The following is a 27573-nucleotide window of genomic DNA, read 5'->3' as shown; positions in this document are numbered from 1 at the left end:
TGAGATGCCCTCCAGGAAAGTGATTATTAAAGCTCTGTTTGATATCCGTTAAGATAAATTATGCTCTGAGTATAATCTTACTCATCCAGTCTCTTTTATTAGTCTCGCAATCAATCATAAGTTGCTAAAGAAACCTTTTAGAGGCAATTTGTATTGATCAGAAGAGAAGCTCAAGCCGTCCACTCTGGAAGGGAGATGGTTCAGTCTCTTGTGGAGAATAAAGTGCCTCCTACATGCAGGGAGAGGAACTACATGCTATTAAAAATTAGCACTCCAGGACAATCTATGGTTTTCAGCTGTGGGAGAACTACAAGGTACAGCAGCTGCCGAAGAGTCAAAGTTGCAGTAGAAAATGCAGTCACAGAGAATTCAGGAAATTAACAATTCAAAATTTCAACACATTAGTTATGAGGTCTAAAGCTGGATACTGGTTAAAAATTAAGGCAAAGCTAATAACATCAGAGCCCATTTAGTTGTAGTGCGTTAATGTGCAATGTTTTAAGACAGGCCACTGATATCAATTGGCTACCAATACGCTCTGAAGATCAAATGTGACCATTTCTTTCTAGCACAGCACACAGAAAGGCACTACTCACTATAAGGGGGTTATTTACTAAAGGCAAATCCACTTTGCACTACAAGTGGACATGGAAGTAAAGTCGCTGTAGATCCGAGGGGGACATGCAAGGAAAATAAAAAACTGAGTTTTAGCTTGCACATGATTGGATCAGCAGAGCTTCCCCTCAGATCTACAGTGACTGCACTTACAAGTGCACTTTTAAGTGTACTTGCAGTGCACTTGTAGTGCAAAGTGGATTTGCTTTTAGTAAATCAACCTCTATGTGTTGCTCCATGCTATAATGCAAGTGCATCCATCACCTTTGTGCATGAGGGAGCCATTCAAAATGAATGTCAACAAGCAGCAAGGCATGTACTGTGCATTACCATGCGTTATCACAATGCAGAAGTGTAATTGTGCCATTAACCCCTTCGCTGCCTGGACTGTTTTTGCATATTTTTTTTTAGACATGTTTAAAAAAAAAAAAAAACTTTAGTTCTGAAGATGACTTATAACCAAACATTATACATTTTCTAAAAGCAGACACCCTGGTGAATAAAATGGTGATAGTTTCCATTTTTTAAGTCACAATATTAGTGCAAATGTTTATCAAGCACAAACATTTCAGTGAAGAAGTTAAAACGCAATACATTACCCAATTTTTTTGTAAAATATAAAAGAAATAGGTTGTGCCAAGGAAATAGATTTCCGAAATGTCAAGCTTTAAATTGCGTGTGCCAGTGAAAAGGTGAAAAACTTTGGTACTCTAAATTTTTCATAGGAGGCGATTTAAAAGCCCCTACAGGTCATCATCAGTTTAGTGTTATCTGTGAATACTGGCCCTAGAATTATTGCTCTCATTCTGATGTACATGGCAATATGTAATGTGTGGCACAATAAGTGTTTTTGTATGTGGCGTCCCTGGCAAGCGTGTTTATGTTTGTATGTGTGTGAGGTTGGGGGCTAAAATAAATTGTTGGGGGGGTAGGTGCTTGGATGTAACTTTATTTTATTTTTACTTTTTTTTAATCACTAAACTTTCTTTTTCTATCTCATAGGAGACAGGTTCTCCTCAATCAGACATCAGCTCTCTCCATGGATACAATGGAGGAGTGAGTGTAGTCACCCAAAGACATCAAATGTGTTAATTGCAGGATTTTCCAGGAAATAGGGGGGGGGAGGCAGATGAGCATAATTCCCCCCCCCCCCCCCAAACCATAACAGGGAGGACTGTTGATGACTATGGCAGAACATGCCCACGTAGCTTGCATTGGCATGTTCACTTATAATCTCCATCAGGTGGACATGTGACAGGTGACAAGGCAGGAAAATAGTTGAGAGACAAGAGCAGTGTTGTCACTCTATAACAGGAGGTTCCTAAATAAGGACTCTCATGGCAGGATCACCATTATTTTAATGAAAACTTCTGACTTAAAAATGATTAAAAAAAAGCATTAATATATTAAAGCTTATATGGGATTTTTAGTGATTGTGTTTACATATACTTTACCTACTTTAAAGAGCCCCTATCAACAGACCATCCATTTCAACAATAATCTTCCCATAAGATTATATGTGTGTAGCGCCGGCTCCTGAAGAGCACGCGCTATATGTTTTGAAAGTTAAGGTTACACCTGAACTGCAGTTTGGTTTGGGTACAATTGTTCCAAATTTGGACCTCAGCATCAGTCTGACTGGACTATAGGATGTTCAGCCTGGCCACAGGGGGCGCTGTCTCTTCTGGCAGGCATGGAACCACAGTCTGGTTGGGTGCTTTAAGGTTACCTTCTCTCGGAGCCCACCCAATGGGAGTGACACTCTTGCTGTTCTTTCTGGGAGAGGGTACTTAAGATGGGAATGTCACGTGGTTTGGGGTTCGGGATTCCGGTCCAGAAGTATGTTCTGACCCCATGGTCCTGGTCCTCCTGACCAGCCCCAAAGAAGGCTATGGCCTGGGGTGTGGATCCATCTGACTTATTGTCTTGGGCTGGCTAGCCCAAGGCAAGGAAACTAAAGAAGGATTCGGAGGTGGTCCAGTGCTGTCTCCGGTAGTTGGAGAGGCCCAGTAACTTCGTAGCTATCCAGGGGAGGACTCTTCAGAAGAAGGCCACCTACGGGTTGGCTTCTTAGCAAGAGCCTGGAGGGGCTGAAGTACCTAAGTGAATCCAGTCTTGTGGGTATCACCAAGCTGGCTGAAAGATCCAGGTATCACACGAGTGTTCTACAAGTTTTAGTTTCCTGAATGTTCTACAACAACGTCTGTGGCAGAGACTTGATCCTGAGTTAAGCACCTTGTTGGCTGCTAGGCCTTGTGAGAGAGGCACTATCCAACTTGAGTGAACATCCAGTTTTGAATGGCTATTCTCTGAATTTATTCAAGGTAAGCAAGTCCTTTATTATTGACTTTGACACTATGAGTAACTGAACTTTCTTCCTAACCCCCTGATCCTATTTTAAGAGACTGTTCGTTGTCTACGTTTTTGCAAATAAAAATCCCTTTTAATGCGGATCTGTCGTCAGTCTCTAAAGTTACTGGGCCATGGGAAACCCCTAGACATAAATCGAGGAGAAGAAGGTAACGGTAAGCCCAATCAAACCAGCAACTCCTTCGGGGGTCAGTGCTACATGTGCATTTACCATATTTTATTACTATAAACAGTGGCGGAATTTTAGGGGTCGCCGAGATCGCCATGGCGACCGGGCCCCTTGCTGCAGGGGGCCCTTGAGGGCCCCACGTACGCTTCGATAGGGGGGGAGGCTGAGAGGAGTTCCACGATCATCAGCCGAACTGAAATCGGCACTGTGCGGGGAGCTCCTCACATTAGGCAGTGATTCTCAACCAGGGTTCCTCCAGAGGTTGCTAGGGGTTCCTTCAGCATTGGGCCATTTCTGCCTCTCTGATAAGTTCCCACGACACCATTGATCTTTTTAACTATCTGTAAGGAGGTAATTCTTCCCAATGACCACAGGTATAAGGAACTTTCTTCCCACTGACCATCACACTAATGTATCATGAGTTGTAGATCTCTAATTGTTAGCAGGGGTTCCCCGAGACTGGAGAAAGGTTTCAAGGGTTCCTCTGGATTGAAAAGGTTTAGAAAGGCTGGGCTAAAGTGAAAGCACTGGGTGTGCTCTTTGTCTCCCCCTACAGTGCAGTACCCGGCAGGAAGAGCCAAGGTAAAGCACTGTCATTTTTTTTATAAGATTATCTACTCCTGTATTTGTGTTGATATGTGTGCATGCGTGGATGCATGAGGGTGTGTGTGCATGTGTGGGTGTGCATGTATGTATGCGTGTGTGTGTGTGCATGTATGTGTGTGTTTGCATGCATGTGGGTGTGCATGCATGTGTGTTTGTGTGTGCATGCATATGTGGGTGTGCATGCATGTGTGGGTGTGGATGCATGTGGGTGTGCATGCGTGTGTGTGTGTGCATGTTAGAGTGTGTGTGTGTGTGTGTGTGTGTGCATGCATGTGGATGTGCATATGTGTGGGTGTGCATGCATGTGTGTGTGTGCGTGTGGGTGTGCATTAATGTGGGTGTGCATATGTGTGGGTGAGCATGCGTGTGTGTGCATGTATGTAGGTGTGCATGTGTGTGGGTGTGCATGCACGTGTGGGTGTTCATATCTGTATGCATGTATGTGAGTGTGCATATGTTTATCAGTGGCGGTGCGTCCAAAAGGGAACACGGGTGCGCCCTCTCTCTCCAGCAACCCCCTCTATGACCAATGGATAGATTCATGCATACCATAGCATGAATCTATCCATGGCAACTCCCATATTTCGGTGTCTGGTCCCTTTTGGGGCACCTGAATTACAGCGGTGGGGGGGGGGGGGGTGTTTTTGAAGCACCTGACTAGGCTCTAATAGGCTTCAAAATAGGTGAACTGCGAGTCCCATGCTTGAAGCTCACAGTCCACCCAGGTATGTTAGAAAAGTGAATTAATATTCACTTTCCTAACACTGAACCACCTCTCCACCAATCAGGTGTGCGGGTCTATTGCCCGTCACCTGATTGGCTGAAAAGATAGGCGCAGCTATTGGATGCCTATCAGGAGGAGAGGACGGGAGATGAGGATGGCAGGAGACACATGGAGGACCCCGCTCGTGGTCGTCACCCACTGCCTCGCCAAGACAGGGTAAGTGCCGGGCAGACGGTGAGTGGGCGCCGCGGTGGGGATTCACAGTGGCAGCATTTGATGGCACAATGGCGGCATTTGATGGGCACAGTGGCAGCATTTGATGGTACACTGGCAGCGTTTGATGGGTGCACTGGCAGCGTTTGATGGGTACACTGGTGGCATTTGATGGACACCGAGGCAGAGTTTGGGCACAGTGGCAGCATTTGATGGCACAGTGGTGTCATTTGATGGCTCAGGGGTGGCGTTTCATGGGCACAATGGCTATAATTGTGTGTATTTGTATATATATTATAGTATATGTGTGCGTATTATGTATGTGTGTGTGTGTGTTTACATGTATGTATGCACATTTTATGTAAAATGCTGTTCCTCCGAAAAGCGATCCATGCTCAGATCGCTTTTCAGAGGCATTTGATAGCCGGTAGAGAGGCAATATGTTGCCTACTGACCACCTGTTTTAACCCATTAAATGCATCATCACTATGCTGCAACTGCATCCAATGCACACAGTTGCAGGGGGGTTGGAGTGCAGCCCCATTCACCTAGGGGTATATTTCAAAAGATTGTGAAACACCGACATAGAGGAACCGGTCTCTCAATTTTCCTCCTGCAGCCGCTGAATGCCTGTGGGTGGGAAAGGAGGAGAAGCGTGGGGAAATGGAGAAATCGGTTCCCTTTATATGCAGCCACCCACTTGGGACCGGGCCCTGGTGTTCCGCCATCGGGCTCGGAGAAAAGAGCTTTGGCCTGAGACCTGCATGCCAGCTTACTCTGAGCTTTCTATAATATTCCCCTTTGTGACAGTAGAGAGGGGTAGCTGAGGGGAGGGTTAGCTGGACCAGCACTGACAGTAATTAGTACACTCCTGAAACAGGAGAGGAAGGAGTGGGCTGTGCTAGGAAATTGATCCCTCCTAGCATAGTAAAATTCTCTAGCAAGTTCACACTACAAGTAAGTAAAACATGGTTTATAGACAGGAAAACCACTGCAAGTGAGCATATAAAATACTTGATTTCTCTGCGCTTTTACCTGTAACTTTTTAAATTGGTGACAGGGTCTCTTTATAGTGTTCCTGAATGGTATACCATACTCAAGTCTTCCTTATGCCGCATACATATGACCGGACTTTCCGGGAGAAAAGATCAGACGGAATCATTTCATCGGATATTCCGATCGTGTGTGGGCTTCACCTGACTTTTTTTTTTCAAAAATTCTGATGGACCTAGAAATAGAACATGTTTACATCTTTCCGACTGAATCAATTCCTAATGGGAATACCGTTTGTTTGTATGCTGTTCCGACGGACCAAAAACGACGCTAGGGCAGGTACTTACTACTGGCTATTGAACTTCCTTTTTCTAGTCCCGTCGGACGTCATCGCGTTCTGAACAAAAAAACTTTGGTGTTATCGTGTGTAGGCAAGTCCGTTTCAGCAGAACTCCGTCGGAACTCCGTTGGAAAGACCTTCAAAGTTTATACTGATGGAAAAACCGGTCGTGTGTACGCAGCATTACTTGCTATCACAAAGCAGACACAGCCAGACAGCTAACATGTTTATAAGAAGACCAGCAATGGCAGCCTCTATAGTTCCCCTATGACACGTGTACTGAGCCAAAATAATTCTTCATTAACTATAATGCGTTCCAGTTTTTTCAAACATCTATGTGTGTGTAAAATTGACCACACGCTTTACAATCTGATTGTGTAATCTCTGTACAGTAGTGCCTGGACCTACCTACACGATCCATTCAATTGATTTCTCATCAAGTAGTTCCTTGTGCTACACAGTATTTTGTAAAACTGCTGGAGATTGTACTGTGTTGCAGACTCTGATGTGTCTGGACAGCTTTTCAGCTTCAAAGCGGTAGTAAACCTCACCTATTTTTTTTTTTCTTTTAAACCCTGCAAGGTAAAGGCATAATGTGCTAGTATGCATCACATACTAGTACATTATGAAATACTTACCTTAAAGCAAAGCCTTCCAGCGCTGCGCTGTCACTACTGACAGGCGCTTTCAGCTTCACCCAGTCTTCCCTCTGGGTTCGCGTCCGCCAACCGCCTGATAGGCCGTGATGCATTTACGTCACTCCCGCTCATGCGGGGGCTGTGGTAGCTCTGAGGGGACGGCATGGGTATACTGTCCCTTTAGAGCGCATGTGCTGGTGATGTCATTGGCTGCATGCAGTGTGAATATCTCCTAAACTGTGTAGGTTTAGAAGATATTTACTGTACCTACAGGTAGGCCTTATTATAGGCTTACATGTTGGTACAAGTAAAAACAAACAGTTTACTTCTACTTTAAAGCGGAACTCTGGGCAAAATGTATTTTTTCCCTTGCAGTGGAATTGTGCCTGTACTTCATGAGTTAACTGCTCATTTTATTCTAGGGGAGAGGACAGTGGAGATATAGTATCTCACAAAAGTGAGTACACCCCTCACATTTTTGTAAATATTTTATTATGTGTTCATGTGACAACACTGAAGAAATTACATTTTGCTACAATGTACAATAGTGAGTGTACAGCTTGTATAACAGTGTAAATGTGCTGTCCCCTCAAAATAACTCAACACACAGCCATTAATGTCTAAACCGCTGGCAATAAAAATGAGTACACCTCTAAGCCAAAATGTCCAAATTGAGCCCAGAGTGTCAATATTTTGTGTGGCCACCATTATTTTCCAGCATTGCCTTGACCCTTTTGGGCATGGAGTTCACCAGAGCTTCACAGGTTGCCACTGGAGTCCTCTTCCACTCCTCCATGATGACATCACAGAGCTGGTGGATGTTAGAGACCTTCCGCTCCTCCACCTTCTGTTTGAGGATGCTCCACAGATGTTCAATAGGGTTTAGGTCTGGAGACATGCTTGGCCAGTCCATCACCTTTACCCTCAGCTTATTCAACAAGGCAGTGGTCATCTTGGAGGTGTGTTTTGGGTTGTTATCATGTTGGAATACTGACCTGCGGCCCATTTTTCGAAGGGGGGGGGGGGGGGTCATGCTTTACTTCAGTATGTCACAGTACATGTTGTAATTCATGGTTCTCTTAATGAACTGTAGCTCCCTAGTCTCAGCAGCACTCATGCAGCCCCAGACCATGACACTACCACCACCATGCTTGACTGTAGGCAAGACAGATTTGTCTTTGTACTCCTCACCTGGTTGCCACCACACACACATGATACCAACTGAACCAAATACGTTTTTCTTGGTCTCATCAGACCACAGGACATGGTTCCAGTAATCCATGTCGTTAGTCTGTTTATTTTCAGTAAACTGTTTTACAGGCTTTCTTTCTCGTGCATCATCTTCCTTCTGGGACAACGGCCATGGAGTCCTTTTTGATGCAGTGTGCGGCCTAAGGGTCTCAGCACTGACAGGCTGACCCCCCACCCCTTCAACCTCTGCAGCAATGCTGGCAGCACTTATACGTCTATTTCCCAAAGACAACCTCTGGATATGACGCGGAGCACATGCACTCATCTTCTTTGGTCGACCATGGCAAGGTCTGTTCTGAATGGAACCTGTCCTGTTAAACCGCTGTATGGTCTTGGCCACCATGCTGCAGCTCAGTTTCAGGGTCTTGGCAATCTTCTTATAGCCTAGGCCATCTTTATGTAGAGCAACAATTATTTTTTTCCGATCCTCAGAGAGTTCTTTGCCATGAAGTGCCATGTTGAACTTTCAGTGACTAGTATGAGAGAGTGAGAGCGATAAGACCAAATGTAACACACCTGCTCCCCATTCACACCTGAGACCTTGTAACACTAATGAGTCACATGACACCGGGGAGGGAAAATGGCTAATTGGGCCCAATTTGGACATTTTCACTTAGGGGTGTACTCACTTTTGTTGCCAGCGGTTTAGACATTAATGGCTGTGTGTTGAGTTGTTTTGAGGGGGACAGCAAATTTACACTGTTATAAAAGCTGTACACTCACTACTTTACATTGTAGCATTTCAAGTGTATTTTTTTCAGTGTCTTCACATGAAAAGATAGAATAAAATATTTCCAAAAATATGAGGGGTGTACTCACTTTTGTGAGATACTGTATACTTAAGTGATCAACTAATCCTCTGAAGACTTGGCTGGCGCCACTGCGTTCCAGCGGTCTTAAAAATAGATTGTTCCTGATGTCAGCACGCTCCATAGACAGGAACAGTCCACCGGTAGACCATGGGGGAGTGCGTTTTTTCTGGAGGATCAGCGGATTAAGTGAGTAAAAACTTTGTGCTCACCCCTAGAAAAAACGAGCATTTGACCCATGCAGTGTGGGCACAGCTCCACTGCATGGGAATTAAACATTTACCTGGATATGGGCTTTAATTGAGTTTGTATCTTTTTGTATCCGTATTCACAGGAATTGGGTAGGGCTGAATACCAAGAGTTGGGTATCAAAACTATCAACTCCACCCCACTGGAACCACCCCAACAATATTCCATAAATGAACACAAACACAGATTATTTCTTTGTAATATTTCTTGGTCACAGCTTTAATACAAGAAATAAGGTGCACATGTCCCAGTATTAACATCACAAAATGGGCACAAAAACATCAATGAAAAAGCATTCCCTGGAATTCTTAGACGGGCACAATTAGATTTTACAAGTGTCTCTCGTGCGTTGTAAAAGTGGTGCGGCATACACTAAATCCATGTACCTGTAGCTAAAATTGATTGTGGTACATGCTGTGCTAGCTTTAGAACGCACGCAAGACACTTTTGAAAAGTCTTTCTGCTCCAGATTCTCTCTCTGTTTGTCAAAAGAAGGTCTTAATTAGCTCTACTTTCGTTAGAGATGAACTGTCAATATTTTTTTTTTTTTTCTGCATTCAATGCAACACAAGGTAAAAGTGCCACATTTTAGAACTACCTGAATTTGCTGTACGAGTCGCCATCAGAACCAAAAGTGTCTCAGAAGCTTTATGAATTTGACGCAGTACATGAACAAGATGAACATGAACCAAAAAAGTAGCACAGCGGCTTTATTGCCCTTATATCTAATGAAGCAGGTCTTTGACAGTGCCCCCAAAATGACCATCCATTGGTCATCCGTACCCCCATACCAGCCTTTGTACAACAGTTCAGTGGGCACACCCCACACTGACAAAACCTTGCCATACTATGACAGCCCTCCCTTCTTCAATTCCAATGAAACTCAAGCATAGTTTATGTGATGGTTGTATACAATAACCCATCACCCAAATATTATGTTACAAATGGGTTTCATTCCTTGTTGGCACCATCAAGGATTTGTGGTTGCTGTGATGAAAATACAATTCCTACTGACCACTATGACAGCAAACCCAACAAATTCGAACCCATGAAATAAGGTGGGGGGTGGGGGCAAACTCCCTTTTGATCCCTTGCTGTCTTAATATGCTCCTCCCCTTCAGTGACACCACTTCTACCCATTACCGGACCCTACAGTCCTCCCCTCTCTCCCTTTTTAGTGGCCCACCCTATCATGTGCCTTATCTGCCTTGCTATTGCATTGGAATTCTTAAAGCTAAAAACTCTGGGCTTTGAACCCCCCCCACTTGACCATGGATGCCCCACCACATGTGTGTAATGTTTTTTTCTCAATAATTACCTATTCCATATATGTTCAAGTTAGTCATGTGATGAGCTGAGTCATCTTCTTCTTTAGATCTTCTACAGTCATTGTGATGATGTCAGAGCCACTCTTTAGATCTTTACACTGTGAGTGCAGGATGCCATGGTGACACCCCCTCCAGGGTAGGAACCATGATGCCTTGTACTCACAGGATTTCCTCAGTCTTCTGGGGACAGTGACAATGGGCTTTATTCAACACGGAAGACTGAGGACATCTTGTGGCAAAATGGAATCACTGCAGGGCATAGCAGCAGGTGGGAAAGTGAATACTATAGCCTGAGCTGCTTTTTTCTTTTTTAACTGATGGGGCAGCTTTAAAAAAATACTTAGCCCAAAGATGGCTTTTATATTTTTTTAAAGAATTTAGCCAGAGTGCAGAGCTTATAAATCAGTGACCAGATCATTGTCTATTAGTACTTCTGTCTTGTGGCACTCAGGTACTCTGTTCAAATCCCTGCCAGGACACTATCTACATGAAGTTTGCATGTTCTTCCTGACTCAGGTACTCGGTTCAAATCCCTGCCAGGACACCATCTTCATGAAGTTTGCATGTTCTTCCTGACTCAGGTACTCGGTTCAAATCCCTGCAAGGACACTATCTGTATGAAGTTTGCATGTTCTTTCTGACTCAGGTACTCGGTTCAAATCCCTGCCAGGACACTATCTGCATGAAGTTTGAATGTTCTTCCTGACTCAGGTACTCGGTTCAAATCCCTGCCAGGACACTATCTGCATGAAGTTTGAATGCTCTTCCTGACTCAGGTACTCGGTTCAAATCCCTGCCAGGACACTATCTGCATGAAGTTTGAATGCTCTTCCTGACTCAGGTACTCGGTTCAAATCCCTGCCAGGACACTATCTGCATGAAGTTTGAATGCTCTTCCTGACTCAGGTACTCGGTTCAAATCCCTGCCAGGACACTATCTGCATGAAGTTTGCATGTTCTTCCTGACTCAGGTACTCGGTTCAAATCCCTGCCAGGACAATATCAGCATGAGGTTTGCATGTTCTTCCTGCTCTTGTGTGGGTTTCCTCTGGGTACTCCAGTTTTCTCCAACACTCCACAGACATGCTGGTAGGTTATTTAGCTGCTGTCTAATCTGACCCTAGGATGTGTATGAATGCATGTGATTTAGGGTCTTTAGATCGTAAGCTTCTTGAGGCAGGGACTCCGATGTCAATGTACAATGTGTAAAGTTCTGTATAAATTGTTGGCACTATATAAATACCTGTAATAAAAATATGAACAGAACTCCTTCTGCCAGGGAAGATTATGGAAACAAATATGGAAGTAAGTATTTGACCCATTTTACGGAATCACAGGAATGGAAACGCAAACAAGAAGAGGTTTTCTGTAACCTGAATAGGAAACTGATCACACACTATATCTTACGAAGATTTTTTATCGTGGAGTATTTTCATGCACAATTTCCATGCAAGGCTCTAAAAATAATGATACAATTCAGTGGAAACTAATGGAAGATTGTCCCACACACATTAAGGTTCTGAATGCACAACCCTAATGAATTTTTCTGTGCAAGAACACCACACACAATACAATCTGCTTAGAGCAAACAAAAATATTCACAGATTTACCTGTCTAAAGCCTCGTACACACGATTTGATTTTCGGACGACCGAACGTCCGATTTTTGGGACATGCTAGTCTCATGTCGAAAGTGAAGAGGTTACTAACAATACAAGAAATTTCGTTTGACAGAATACAACATCAGAAGTGAAGTCATGTGTTGAATAGTTTTGTATGTATTCTTTCGTTTTCTGAGCATGAGCAGTCTGGCGCTTAGGATTCTTTTTGTGCGAAAGCCGTACTAATGAAACGAAAATCAGACGTTGTGTTCACATCCGACAAAAATTTTATAGTCCTAACATCCAGCATTTGTCTGACGAAAAAGTGAAATTGGCTGTAGAAAGCACGGTTCTAATGGTAAGATTTGCAGACGATTGGTCATTTAACACAATTGATGTCCGAAAATCATAGCATGTGTATGGGCATTTAAGCTGGCCATACATTATACAATTTTCTTGTTCAATTTTCTTTAGATTTACCTTTAACTATGCAGACTGCCTGCCTGATTGCTTACAAGTTGAACGTGTTTAGGGTTGACCTCCTATTATATGATTTTGTTAAATATAAAGGAAAATTGTACAAGAAAATTGTATTATGTATGGCCAGCATTGGTCCCGAAACCTCATTCCGTTTTTAGGATTGGATGTGATGCGTCTCTACATAAATGGAGATTTCTGTATAATTTTGCCTGAATTTAGATTGTATGCTCTGCTTGTGATTTGTGTGGCCAGAGTATTATCTAATCCACATGATTCCAGAATCAGCTGTACAGTGTCCACCAAGGCTGAATAGACAAGCTACAGAGCATTATCTACAAACTGCAGAACATTGTATTTCTATCATGATTTGGCTTCAGAGCAGGCAATTATTGCAGATCCAGAACCCGCAGAACCATATCATCTGTGCTGAAGGCCAGCACAGCATTATTCATCTATTGGCAATGCACAATCTATTATCTTATGAGTAGGTACAGGGCTTGTAGAGCATTACCTAACAGATGCACAACATTACCCAACATTTGGGGGCTCATAGACATGTCACACATTTCTCCACAATTGTAAATCCATACTGAGATCTAATATTCACCCAGGTGCTGCAGAGCATTAACCATGAAGTCTGGATCCAGTCCTGGACTCAGGGACTCCAGAGTCTTTCACAGCTGGTCTATATTTAACATTAGCATCTTCTCACTAATGTGAATTCAGCTAGCTGAGAGGGCTGGAAGTCTGAAAAGCATTATTCAGTGAATGGATCCCTGGCATACAGAGTATTATATACCTATATTGGGCCCAGAACATTATCTACCCAGACTGGGACAGAACCTGCAGAGCTCCATCTATCTAGACTGTAACCAGATCCTGCAGAGCATCCTCTACTTAGTCTGGAGCAGAACATGCAAAGCTTTATCTGGAAGCAGTTCCTTCAAAGCATTATCTAGCTAGACAATAGCCATAACCTGCCGAGCACAATTGACCTAGTCTGGAACAGAACCTGCAGAGCATTATCTACATAGTCTAGAACCAGAACATTTAAAGCATGATCCATATAGAATGGAGCTAGAACCTGCAGAGCATCATCTATCCAGACTGGAACCAGACCTGTAAGCATCATCTATCTAGATTGGAACCAAACAATTAGTCTGGAGCAGAACATACAAAGCTTCATCTGGAAGCAGATCCTTCAAAGCATTATCTAGCTAGACAAGAACCATAACCTGCAGAGCATAATCAACCTAGTCTGGAACAGAACCTGTAGAGAATCATCTAGTCTAGAACCAGAAAATTTAAAGCATGATCCGTATAGAATGGAGCTAGAACATGCAAAGCATCATCTATCTAGACTGGAACCAGACCTGTAAGCATCATCTATCTAGACTGGAACCAAACAAAACATGTGGAGCATGATCTACTCAGTCTGTACCAGAACCTGCAGAGCTTTATCTACCTAGACTAGAAGCAGAAACTGTAGAGTAAATGCCTTGAATAGAACCAGAACCTGTGGAGCATCTACCCTACACAAAAACAAGAACCTGCAGATAATCTTCCACATAGACAGCTACCTTAACCTTCAGAACATCATCTACCTAATTTAGGACCAGACCCTACAGAGTATTATCTATCTATTCTGGACTAGAACCTGCATAGTACCATTTAGTGTACCTAAACTGGAACACAACCTACAGAGCATCATCTAATCAGACTGGAGGAGAACACGCAGAACCTTATCTGTCTAGACTGGAACAGAGCCTGTAGTGTAGAGCATTCATCTACCTATACTAAAACAGAACCTGCAGAGCATTATCTACATAGACTGGAACATAATCTGCAGAGCATCATATAACTAGACTGAAACAGAACCTGCAGAGCATTATCTACATAGACTGGAACATAATCTGCAGAGCATCATATAACTAGACTGAAACAGAACCTGCAGAGCATTATCTACATAGACTGGAACATAATCTGCAGAGCATCATATAACTAGACTGAAACAGAACCTGCAGAGCATTATCTACATAGACTGGAACATAATCTGCAGAGCATCATATAACTAGACTGAAACAGAACCTGCAAATCATGATCAACTTAGAGTAGCACAGAACCTGAAAAGCATCATCAACATAGACTGGAACTGAACCTGCAGAGCATTATCCACTTGGTCTGGAACAAAACTAGCAGAGCATCATCTACCTAGCTTGGAACCAGTACCTGCACTGAAGCAGAACCTGCAAACATCATTTAACTAGACTGGAACATAGCCTAAAGAATATCACCTCACTAGACTGGAAGAGAACCTGCAGAGCATTTTCATTTTAGACTGGAACAGAACGTGCAAAGCATCATCTATCTGAAGTGAACCTGCAGAGCAGCATCTGTTTAGAACTCGCAGATCATGTTCCCCTTAGTATGGACAGGGTAGTTATCTAGCTTCTAACAGAGATCAGAACCTGCTACTTACTCACAGAGGGTGCAGAACTTTCAGCTCCAAAACCTGAAACCAGTTCACCTAGGATGTGCATACAGACCTTGCAGAGAATGATCTGTTCATTATGGATATGCAGCTGCACATCATCTCCTGCATGTGGTAGCAGCTAACACCATCCACCTACTTCCAATGCAAAACTTGGAGAACACAATTCTCCTGTGGGTGATCCAGAACACTAGAACACCCTCCCTCTATCCAGGCTGGGCTGAGAACATGAAGAACATTCTCACAGATCCGGAGGCTGCAGAACCTGAAGCACTTCATTTACATCCAGACCCAGCAGAGCCTCAATCTCCAATGTTGGGTCCACAACCTGTAGAGCCCGATCGGAGCACGCTGAGGCTGACCTACATAGCTTGTATCTACCTGCTGTGCAGGACACCAAGTATGTGGACCCAGAACCTCTCCCTGCTGGTCCATGGACCCAGCCATAGCTCATCATCACTTGTGAGTGGATCAGAGGAGCCCAGAGCCAACCCTCCAGGTAGGAGAGAGTTTGGATTGACAGTCTGACCTACCTGAGCCCGGGTCCTGGCAGCTGAAGATGCCAGCCTGGTGGGTGGTAGAGGGTGAGGCAAAGGTCAGGGCGGGCACAGGCAGGTGGGCAGGGAAGGGCACAGGTGTCAGAGCAGAGGACGAGGGCACAGGTACATCTTAGGAAGGAAGAGGAGAATCCAGGAGGTGCTGAAAAGTGTGATACTGAATGGAGGGGAGAGGGAGAGGTGAGAGCAGGCAGGAGGGAGGAGAGTGAGAGAATGCGTATACTCGGCTGCCCCCCCACCCGACACAGCGCCTGCTCTACCCCCCTCTCGCCACAGAGCGGCAGCACTGAGCCAGCCGCCAGCGCTGCTCACAGATGCCAGCAGAGCGCTGCCACATGTCTATGTTGGGGAGTGAATGGGCAGCGTATGCTCTGCATGGTTATGTGATGGGCTCTGGAAGCGAAGGGGTTAATCGGCTGTGCAGCGGAATGAAGTGATCCCACCCTGGGTTGTTCTAGGACTGGGGAGAAAATATGTTCTGCTGAATTCTGCCAGGAGAGGAGTTTTGTAAGACATAGTGCTGGGCTAGAAAGAGTTAAGGTGTGCTGGGAACTGGGGAGGAAAGGGTTAGGTGGTGCAATGAAAAGTGCTGCATTATGGCAGGTAATGGGTTAAGCATTGCTGTCCTGGATTCTTGTAGAAGAGGGTTAGGTCTTAATGTCTGCAGTCCTGGGCTGTGCTGTATCCTGGCAGATGAGGGGTTAAATTAGTGCTGGATTTTGGCAGATGAGGGGTTTAGCAGTGCTGTGTTAGATTTGGTAGGGGAAGGGTAACTATGCTGTACTAGATCCTGGCAGATGAGGGGTTAAATCCTGCTATACTGGATCCTGGCAGAAGAAAGGTTAAATCATGCTGTTCTCGATCCTGGCAGTTAAAGAGTTAAATCATGCTGTACTAGATCCAGGCAGGCAAGGGGTTAAATCATGCTGTACTGAATCCTGACAGGTGAGGGGTTAAATTAGGCTGTCCTGAATCCTGGAAGGCGAGGGGTTAAATCCTGTTGTGATGGATTCTGGCCGGTGAGGGGTTAAATCATGCTGTGCTAAATCCTGGCCGGTGAGGGGTTAAATCATGTTGTGATGGATCCTGGTAGGTGAGGAGTTAAACTATACTGTTCTGGATCCTGGCAGGCGAGGGGTTAAATCATGCTGTACTGAATCCTGGTAGGTGGGGGGGTTATAGTATGCTATCCTGGCAGGTGAGGGGTTAAATCATGCTGTCCTGGATCCTGGCAGGTGAGGGGTTAAATCATGCTGTCATGAATCCTGGCAGGTGAGAGGTTGAATCATGCTGTCCTGAATCCTGGCAGGTGAGGGGTTAAATCATGCTGTGCTAAATCCTGGCAGGTGAGGGGTTAAATCATGCTGTGCTAAATCCTGGCAGGTGAGAGATTAAATCTTGCCGTACCGAATCCTGGCAGGTAAGGGGTTACATGATGCCGTCCTGAATCCTGGCAGGTGAGGGGTTAAATGATGCGTCCTGAATCCTGGCAGGTGAGGGGTTAAATCCTGCTGTGATGGATCCTGGCAGGTAAGGGGTTACATGGTACTGTGCTGGGATTTGGCAGAATACAGAAGAGAGCTGGCGGTGATCTTGATTCTGGTTATATTTCTGATTATAGGGTTAAATTGTGATGTTCTGGATTGTGACAGGAGAGGGATTAAGAGATGAAATGCTGGGCTCCAGCAGGGATAGTTGCTGTGCTGGATTATGACAGGTGAGGGTTAAAGTAAGTATTAACCCCTCAGTGTTTTCACTATAACATAAATATTCCCGGTAATTGATCCAATTCTTACCCCAGAATTTGCAGAGTACATCTTTCAATTCTCTCTCAGAGCCCTCTCACACTGAAATGGCCCGGGTGTCAGCGGTAAAGTGGCGCTATTTTTAGTGGAACATTACTGTAGTTTTAGCGGCGCTTTTCGGCGCTAGCGGGGCAGTTTTAACCCCCGCTAGCGGACGAAAAAGGGATAAATCCGCCCACAGGTTCAGCAGCTCTGCCCATTAATTTCAATGGGCAGGGGTGCTTTAGGAGCCGTGTATTCACCACTCCAAAGAAGCTGCTGGCAGGACTTTTTGTGATGCCCTGCCAGCGCAGCGCCCCAGTGTGAAAGCAGTTGCAGCTGAGGCTTTTTTCAGGCGCTATTTTTCTTGCTAAAGTGCCTGAAAAACGCCTCCAGTGTGAAAAGGGTCTAAGTGCCGCTTCCCATAAATTCTGGTCTTTACAACAAAGCAGTGGCCAGGCAGTGTCTAGGCTCACAGTGCCGCCTTCTGATTTTCAGGGTGATTATGTAGTGCGACTCGGATGTGGTTACATATTCCACAGAGCCAAATTGGAGTCACCCCAGAGTAGTACAGGAACCTTTTCCAAAATTGCGCACACAGGTCACATCTGAAATCGCACGTGTGAGCAGAGCGCTGTTAGCGTGGAGAAGGGAGGAGTTGGGGAGGAGCAGCAATGTACAAACAAATGGCCAGTTGGCCACTCCCCCTACCTATAACTCTCCTTAAAAGGCACTGGGGCACACTGGACACCCAACATATAGCACAATGACATTAAAGGTGTCCAGTGCTTCTCCTCACCAATATTCCAACAGTACAAACAAAGGGCCCCTGCCCCCACCTAGAACTGGCCTTCGCAGTAAGGAGCACGTGGAAGGATGACGCATGTCAAGCAAAGCCAAAGAAACTTCCCAGCTCAATTCGCCGACCAGTCTACAACCCACCAAACGCTTGCGCATATATTTGCAGATGTGTGCAAACTAAACCCCTGTTTTTGACACAAACTGTCAGGATAGGTTGGTGGGTTGTAGACTGGTTGGTGAGTTGAGCTGGGGATTTTCTTTGGTTTTGCTTGTCATGCGTCGTCCTTCCATGTGCTCCTTTCTCCAAAGGCCAGTTCTAGGTGGGGGCAGGGGCCGTTTGTTTGTACTGTTGGAATATTGATGAGGGGACGCACTGGACATCTTCACTGCCATTGTGCGATATGCTGGGTGTCCAGTGTCCAGTGTGCCCCTGTGCCTTTTAAGAAGGGGCGGGCTTCCTCCAGGCTCACCTGCCCTCTGCCTATCCATTATTATGCATGTTCTTCCATGGTGGAGGCTCTCAGAGTGTAGGGCTGGTTCACACCACAAAAACACACTCCAGATCCGTTCCGGATGCGTTTTTGCATTATTTTTCTTCGTTTATCCTGTTGTTTTTCTTTACTGTACTGGGGTCCTGTGCATTTTTGATGCGTTTTGGTGTATTATTGATGCGTTTTTTGTGTTCCAGTACAGTCTAGTGCAGTAAAAATGCAGCGTTTTCTACTTTTTTTTTTTTTTCTTCATTGTCATTGGAAACGATATAACCTACTTTATATGTATTTTTGATGCAGAAAAAAAAACACTGAACTACATGTATTGTGAACTGGCCCTGGTGTTAATACTGCAGATAATACCGGGGTGCCGGGGAGGGGCTCTGCAGCTTATGCATGTATTTGCAAATGTGTGCAAACTCAACCCCTGTTCTTAACTCAAACTGTTATGATAATTTGGTTGGTTGCAGGCTGGTCGGTGAGTTGAGCTGGGAATTTTCCTTGGTTTTTATTTATTTTATTTATTTTTTGACAGAAGCAGCAATGTGCCTTTCCATCGTAGGCTATGGGGCTGTGTGATTCTATTGATGCACACAATATAGGAAGACACAACTCTAGGCCAGGGACATCAAACCACGGCTGCCACATAGAGTATAATTTGCGGGAGACATTCCTGTGTTGATAGATTTTTCACGTATTAACAAATTATGAACTTGTTCCACCCATTGCCGTCTGGTAGGTACCCCAGTGTACAGCAGTCTAAAGCCCCGCACACGCGATCTGACTTTTTGACAACAAACATGCAAATTAGCTGTTTTGAGGCAACATCCGACCGTGTGTACGCTCCATCAGACAAATTTTTTCGGTTTTCATCAGACAAACTTTTCGACAACATCCGATGGAGCAAAGTCTGATCATGTGTACACAAAACCATTGGACTTTTGTACAAACACACAGGCTCAGAACCAATGCAAAAGATCAGACAACAATACAGAAGTTGATCAAAGGTGGTGCCGGAGTAATTGAACGTTCTCTTTTGAAGTGTTGTCAGTACGTTGAAACACGTTCGTGTTTGTTGCCTAAAAAGTCCAATCGTGTGTATGTAATACAAACTTACGGCCAACGGCCTTTGTACAAAAGTCCACAGGAAAGTTTGTACAAAGTCCGATCGTGTGTATGGGGCTTAAGAACTGTAGTGTGAGCTTCCTCTTCCAGGGCACCCAGCAGACACACAAGGGGATCTCTCAGAATCTTAAACATAAATACTTGTGTACAAAATCTCTGTCCAGTAGTGGACTAATCTAGGGCATTTCCAGATCATTGTAGTTGAACGTTATTAAAAATGACCATTTCTTTTCAATCTGTAGTGGTGTCATTTTCTGTATGACTACCTGAAGGCAGTGGCGGCTGGTAAGGTTTTAGGATGGGGGGGCGCTAGACCCTGCCCTTCCTTTTTGACCCCTCCCATTTACCATAAGCCCCACCCCTTATAAAATCCACCCACTCTGTCACTGTCTCTATCGCAGACACTGACAGCATGACAATACCCCCCCCACCAACACCCCACTCACAGCACCCCACCCCCCACAGATGGATCGCAGTACACCCCGCTCACAGCACAACCCTCCCAATGTATGGAACACGGGACACCCCACTCACAGCACAACCCCCCCCCAACAAATGGGTCGCTGACGCCCCGCTCACAGCACAACCCCCCCCCCCCCATTGGATGGATCGCGGGACACTCCACTCGCAGTACAGGTGGGTCGCAGCACAATTAAAGCAAAGTTTCCCGTGCAGGAGGTCTGGTGCTTACCGGGTGTCCTCTTCTCCGGGGTGTCTCCTCTCCATTCAGCTTCCGCCACTCTGTCCCACTTTCGCCAAAGCACTGGACATCCAATAGGGATGCCTGGCGCTTTGTCCAATCAGGAAACAGGTCTCACTGACCTGACTACAGATGGGCGGCGAGGCACTGCGGTGTGAAAATAGCGAATATTAATTTGTTATGGTCACACAATTGGGTGGGATCAGGGCACACGCTCTGCTCCCCGAGCCCACCCTATTTTGAAGCCTATTAGAGCTCCTGGCTCTAATCAGGTGCTTCAAAAAAATACACCCCCTCCTGCCCCCATCATAGGAGTCCATGCGTCCAGTGTCCTGAAAGGGGCCGATTGTATGGAATGGGAGGCGGCAGCAGGGAAGGGGGTGGCGCCCGTGTGCCCACAATGCACGGGCTGCCACTGCCTGAAGGTGTTCTGTACACAGATTGTATACAGAACGCCCCACAGAAATGTAATGTCCTGCTTGTGTGATTGGCTCACTGGTTTTCCCAGGCGTCTGCACTAAGATGCAACTACATTTTTTTTGTATCCCTTGCAACAAATATGTCATTTTTGGTGAGATACTCCTAAAAGGAAATCATGTCTAATGCTGGCCATACATGGACGAATTTCGAATGAATTTTCTTTTCAAAATCAGAAAGTTTGTTTGTTTTGTGATTCGATGATGCCACCATTGATTTTTCAAAATTCAGCCGACCAAGCCTTAAATTTCACCTGTTGCTACAAAAAAGAATTTTAGTGGCCGAGAATCTTCTTTACTGTCCGTAAATTTTCTTTTCTTGCACATGCGCATTTTTTTTTCTTATTAAATTTCTTGCACGATTCTCCCATCATTGATTAGAAAATTGTTTGTTTTTCAAAATATTTCCAATATGTTCGATTCCTCAAATTTGATTGCCGCACGAAAATCGGCTGTTGCTGCAGCCCACTAATGGTGCGAAATTTGTATGAAAGTTCTTAGATAAGATTTTCGAAATAATTTTTTTTTTAACCACTTCAATACCGGGCACTTAAACACCTTCCTGCCCAGACCAATTTTGAGCTTTCAGCGCTGTCGCACTTTGAATGACAATTGCGCGGTCATGCTACACTGTACCCAAATGAAATTTGTATCATTTTTTTCCCACAAATAGAGCTTTCTTTTGGTGGTATTTGATCACCTCTGCGGTTTTTATTTTTTGCTAAACAAATAAAAAAATACCGAAAATTTTGAAAAAAAAAATGTTTTTTTTTGTTTCAGTTTCAAAACTTTGCAAATAAGTAAGTTTTCTCCTTCACTGATGGGCACTGATGGGGTTACACTGATGGGCAATGATAAGGCGGCACTGATGGGCACCGATGAGGTGGCACCAATGAAGTGGCACTGATGAGGTGGCATTGATGGACACCGATATGTGGCACTGATAGGCGGCACTGATGGGTGGCACTGATGGGCGACACGGATGGGCACTGATAGGTGGCACAAATTGGCACGGATTGGCATGGATGGGCATGGGTTAGGCGGCACAGGTGGGCATGGGTTAGGTGGCACAGATGGGCATGGGTTAGGTGGCACAGGTGGGCATGGGTTAGGTGGCACAGGTGGGCATGGGTAGGCGGCACAGGTGGGCATGGGTAGGCACTGATAGGCGGCACAGATGGGAACTGATAGGCGGCATTGTATTATAATATATTGCACTAATGGATGCCAATCAGTGCCAATCAATAATGCATGCCAATCAGTGATGCCCATTGTGGGCACTGGCATCCATTATGGACACTGATTGGCATCCATTGTGGCACTGACTAGAATCCCTGGTGGTCTAGGGTGGCATACCTTGTCCTTGGCATCCCTGGTGGTCTGGTGGCGTCCCTGGTGGTCCAGTGTGGGCATCCTCGGGGGGGCTGTGCTGATAATCGATCAGCACAGACCCCCCCTGTCAGAGGAGCAGCCGATCGGCTCTCCTCTACTCGCGTCTGACAGACGCGAGTGAGGAAAAGCCGATCACCGGATTTTCCTATTTACACTGTGATCAGACACGGCTGATCACGTGGTAAAGAGTCTCCGGAGACTCTTTACCGAGATCGTAGTTGCCGGGTGTCAGACTGACACCCCGCAACAACGATCGCCGTGATGCGCGCCCCCGGGGGCGCGCAGCGGCTCATAATCCTGATCACGTCATATGACGTCCGGTCAGGATTATGAAACCACTTTGCCGCCGTCCATTTGCTATAGGGCGGGCGGCAAGTGGTTAAATTCGAACCGTGTATGGCCGGCATAAAAGGTTGTAGAACCTGCCAATTGATGATTAGAGCCCCACAGGTGCGTGATTCTGGCAGGTAGGAGGTAAAGTAGAACTGTGCTGGGCTCTGGCTAATGAGGGGTTAAATGGTTTTGTGCTGGGCTCTAGCAGGTGAGTGGTTACATTGTGCTTTGCTGGTTTCTGGTGGGAAGTTACATAGTTAGTAAGGTTGAAAAAAGACACATGTCCATCAAGTTCAACCACACAAAAAAAAATATATATATATATCATACAATCCCATATACCCAATTCTATACCCACAGTTGATCCAGAGGAAGGCAAAAAAACCCCAGCAGAGCATTATCCAATTTGCTAAAGCAGGGGAAAAAATTCCTTCCTGATCCCCCGAGAGGCAATCGGATTTTCCCCGGATAAACTTTACCTATAAATGTCAGTACCCAGTTACCTATATTATGTACGCTTAGGAAATAATCCAGGCCTTTCTTAAAGCAATCCACTGAGCTGGCCAGAACCACCTCTGCAGGGAGTCATTTTCACAGCTCTTACTGAGAAGAAACCTTTCCGTATTTGGAGATGAAATCTCTTTTCCTCTAGACGTAAAGAGTGCCCCCTTGTCCTCTTTGTTGACTGTAAAGTGAATAACTTGACACCAAATTCACTATATGGACCCCTTATATATTTGTACATGTTGATCATATCCCCCTTAATCTCCTCTTATCAAGTTGGGCCTAGTGGTCCTGGGCTTTGGCAGATGGGGGATTCTGGTAGGAGAAAGGCTTAGACCCCTTTCACACTGGGGCCACAGCTGCATTCGCTGTAAAGCACCACTAATTTTAGCAGTGCTTTTCAGCCTTCAGCCTTTTAACCCCAAAGAAGGTGTAAAAACGCCTGTGTTGCGGCGATTCGGAAGTGCTTTTCAGGCGCTTGGGAAGCGCTGCCCATTCATTCCAACGGGCCAGGCATTCTGGGAGCACTAAATACAGCTCTCCCAAACCACCCCAAAGATGCTACTTGCAGGATTTTTTGTAACGTCATGCAAGCGCACCGCCCGAGTCTGAAAAGTCACACTAAAACGTCTGAAAACCACCCCAGTGTGAAAGGGGTCTAAGTAATGCCTCGTTGATATTGACAGATAAGGATGACCAGCAATCTCCTTGGGCCCTTTCACACTGATGCGCTTTTGTGCGTCTCAGATTTCCCACCAACAATGTAGTGCAGAAGCCTGCCTGGTTTGATACAAAATGTATGGATTATTTAGGTTTGTCCTCATACTACTTCGTTTTGGTAAATCTTAAGCCCCATACACACTATCAGATTTTCTGCAGATTTTTTTTTTTTTTTCCTTCAGATTTACCAAAACCATATAATATGAGGTCAAACTTTAGGAGTTTCAATGTATGCAATCAGGCAGGCCCTTCTACTACATGGTTTTGGTAAATCTGAAGACAAAAATCATCAGAAAATCTGAGTGTGTATGGGGCTTATGGCTGCATTCAGACTTGGAAACATGCAAAAATGCGCCTCGTGCTTGCAGCACCATTATTTCTTAATGGCACCTCAAATGAAGGTAGCAGTTGTGCGGTTTGTCCTGCGGTTTCCACACAAAAAAGCAAAAACCTGCGTTGCCAAATGCTTTTGGCTCAGTGCCATAAAATTGTACTTGACCTTCTTTAGGATGACAGGCAGGCAATTCAATTCAATGAAAAACACGCAATGCAAAACGGGACACGTCACGTCGCTCAGTTGTGAATACAGCTTAAAGGCTCGTACACACGATCGGATCTTCCGATGGGAATTGTGTGATGACAGGCTGTTGGTAGAAAATCCGACTGTTTGTACACTCCATCAGACAATTGTTGGCCAGCTTTCTGTGGACAAATGTTGGATGGCAGGTTTATAAATTTTCCGTGTACAACAGTCTGTTATCAGGTTTTATGATTGTGTGTACACAAGTCCGTCAGACAAAAGTACAAACGCGCATGCTCAGAAGCAAGGAGGAGCCAGAAGTGGTCGGTCTTGTAAACTAGCGTGCGCAATGGAGAATTAACATTCATGATGTGGCAAATTGTGAAATGTCGAAATGCAGCGCACGATTTTCATCTTCTTTAATGGGATAATAATGAAGCTGCTTTGCTGGTGATACTGATGGAGTTCTGCCAAACGTATTTTAAAAGGCTTTTATTTTGTAGTGATATCAAGAATAATATTATTATGCTTTGGTTTTTTGTTTTTATTTTTTTGAGCAAGTTATCACAGCACCATTATTCGTAGTTTTTAAGATCAACGATACAACTATGTTGGTGTCCCTTGTCAATTTTACATTGTATTTTTTAGATGTAATGGCCTACTCCCAAACTGTCATTTGAAGTAAAACACATAGCCAAGTATTATTCTCCACAATTTTTTTATTTTTTATTATGCATTAAAAAAATAAAACAAATACAATTAGATATGCTATCTGCCAATAGAACTTAACTAAAAAGTGCATTCTATGCATCCAAAAATATAGAAAATATATCAAATCATTATTCAACCAAAAAATTAAATAAAAGCCTCAGGCATGTGTCCTGCTTCTTAATATAGGGGGTCAACAATGCAAAGAGTTGGTGAAAGCAGGGGTCCGTCATCCGGAGATAATTCTCAAAAGCATCCGGATTATTCTCCTGGAGCTCCTGCAGCAAGGCATATGACATAATTGGTCACGTTTAAAGTGGTTGTAAACCCTTACAAACCACTTTGACCTACAGGTAAGCCTAGATTAAGGCTTACCTGTAGGTCCAAGAAATATCTCCCAAACCTATACGGTTTAGGAGATATTTGCCCGAAGACAGGCCCCGCTGTCTACGGTGCATGTGCCGTAGACAGCGGCGCGCAGGCGCACTGAGCGCGGCATTGTCAATGACGAAGATTCCGCGCGTCGGCTCCCGTGCGCATGCGCGGGAGTGACGTCATCGCGGCTTCGCTGAATGACAGCGGCGGAGCTGCGAGACCCCACCGAGAAGATGGATGCGCCGGACTACAGGGGACAGCGGTGACTTCACTGGCTCCTGTGTCAGGTAAGTGACACATAATGGAGTACTATGCGATGCATAGTAATCCATTATGCTTTACCTTTGCAGGGAATGAAAGAGGAAGTAAACCCATCAGGGTTTACTTCCTCTTTAATAAAGAAACCAATTTTTGGTCCAAGAACTCCTCCTGTTCCGGGACTTGGGTCAATGCAATAATGCCAAAGCCAATAATAAATAACACGTTATCTCCTCTGATTCCGCAACATGGCTGAAAATCCGATTGTGTGTACGAGGCTTTAGGCTTGGTTCACATCATTATGATATGCCTTCTGTGTGTAGGACAGACCACTCATTTCAATGGGCTGCCCTATCTACAGAAGCACAGGAAAAGAACCCCCGGATCCCTCTTTTTAATAAAACCACTCTACACAGAACCTCATGGTGCTGCGGCACCTTGTGGTTTCACATGCGAAAACGCGGGCGTTTTGTTGGTGCATGGGGGTGCAATTAAGAATTAATAGCACCTCGACACGTCTGCTAAAGAGCAGCTTGTTTCTCTCGGGTCTCAGGAGCATGTGTGATTCTGCACACATTCCAAAAAACGCAATATTGTAAACCTAGCCTATTTCTGTTCACATTTGTGCGATGCAGGAACATAAATAAAGTTGTACAAATTCCCTTGGCGTACATAGGTGTGAATAGAGATTGTACAATCATATTGTATAGGGTATGGTCAGCATAAGGGGTTAAGTGTTGCTTATGATGGATGTGGCGACAGATCCCAGCCACCTTCATCAACGTGTGATAAAAGGCTGGTCAAACGCGTGCCACGCTGTCACTGGTACGTAACAATGACACTATTAGCCTCACCCTGCAGAAAGCTTTTCCAGCTTGTGGGGCCACAATCAAGTGCCAGCCAAATGAGCGCGATTGTCCCTGGGTTTGGTAACTAAGCAAGTAACCCTTCATAAACCAAATCGATCACTGCCACCAAATGGTTTTTATCATAAAATATCAAATGTTCACAATATTAGCAATTATAACTTTGCTTAAAGGTCAGTAATACACAATTTCACCAACGACAGGCATATCCAGATAACCATATAGCAATGCTCTTCAAGAGACAGAGATTCTTTAACCACTTCAGCCCGGAAAGATTTACCCACTTCCTGACCAGGCCCTTTTTTGCGTTACGGCACTGCTTCGCTTTAACTGACAATTGCGCGGTCGTGGGACGCTGTACCCAAACAACATTGATGTCCTTTTTTTCCCAGAATAGAGCTTTCTTTTGGCGGCATTTGAACACCTCTGCGTTTTTTTTATTTTTTGCGCTATAAACAACAATAGAGTGACAATTTGTTTTACTTTCTGCTATAAAACATGAAAAATTAAAAGTGATTTTTAGCAGGATTGCGGCAGACAGAACGGACATCTAACTGACATGTTTGACACTTTTTTGGGAACCAGTGACATTATTACAGTAATCAGTACAAAAAATGTTTGCTGATATTGTACTAATGACACTGGCAGGGAAGGGGTTAACATCAGGGTCGGTCAAGGGGTTAAATGCGTTCCCTGCAGGTGTTTTCTGACTGTATGGGGGACTGTGTGACTAGGGAAACGCACAGATCCATCTTCCTGCTTAGCAGAAAGAGAGGATCTGTGTGATCTCCCCTGTCAGAACAGAGATCTGCCTTGTTTACACAGGCAGATCCCCGTTCTGTCACTGCAGGGAACAAATGTGGGTGGCCGGAGGACATCGAGTCTGCCGGATCCACTGATTGGCTCCCCCCGCTGGCCAATGGGAGTGTGGGCGTGCCTACAAAAACAAGTTCCAGAGTGGACGTACACCTACGGTGATTTGCAGGATCATGACTAGGGATGAGCCGAACACCCCCCGGTTCGGTTCGCACCAGAACTTGCGAACGACCCCCGCGTTCGGTACGAACGTTAGAACCCCATTGAAGTC

General features: G+C 44.9%; 1 protein-coding gene across 2 annotated transcripts in view; it reads right to left on the bottom strand.

Annotated features, from left to right (window-relative positions):
• The window catches only part of LOC143974744 (caM kinase-like vesicle-associated protein), a 197895-nt gene extending 182262 nt beyond the window's left edge, over positions 1–15633 (bottom strand). For both annotated transcript variants that reach the window (XM_077476446.1, XM_077476437.1), the window contains exon 1: positions 15410–15633. The gene's annotated coding sequence lies outside the window, so the exon portion shown is untranslated. The remainder of the gene's footprint in view (positions 1–15409) is intronic.
• Between the last annotated feature and the right edge of the window lie 11940 nt (positions 15634–27573).

Source organism: Lithobates pipiens, unplaced genomic scaffold (genome assembly GCF_037356315.1).
Source record: "Lithobates pipiens isolate NorthernLeopardFrog02 unplaced genomic scaffold, aLitPip1_a1.2 Scaffold_1, whole genome shotgun sequence".
In the NCBI taxonomy this organism is placed as follows: domain Eukaryota; kingdom Metazoa; phylum Chordata; class Amphibia; order Anura; family Ranidae; genus Lithobates; species Lithobates pipiens.
Note: the sequence above shows the minus strand (reverse complement) of the source record. Positions and strands in the feature narration are given on the sequence as shown.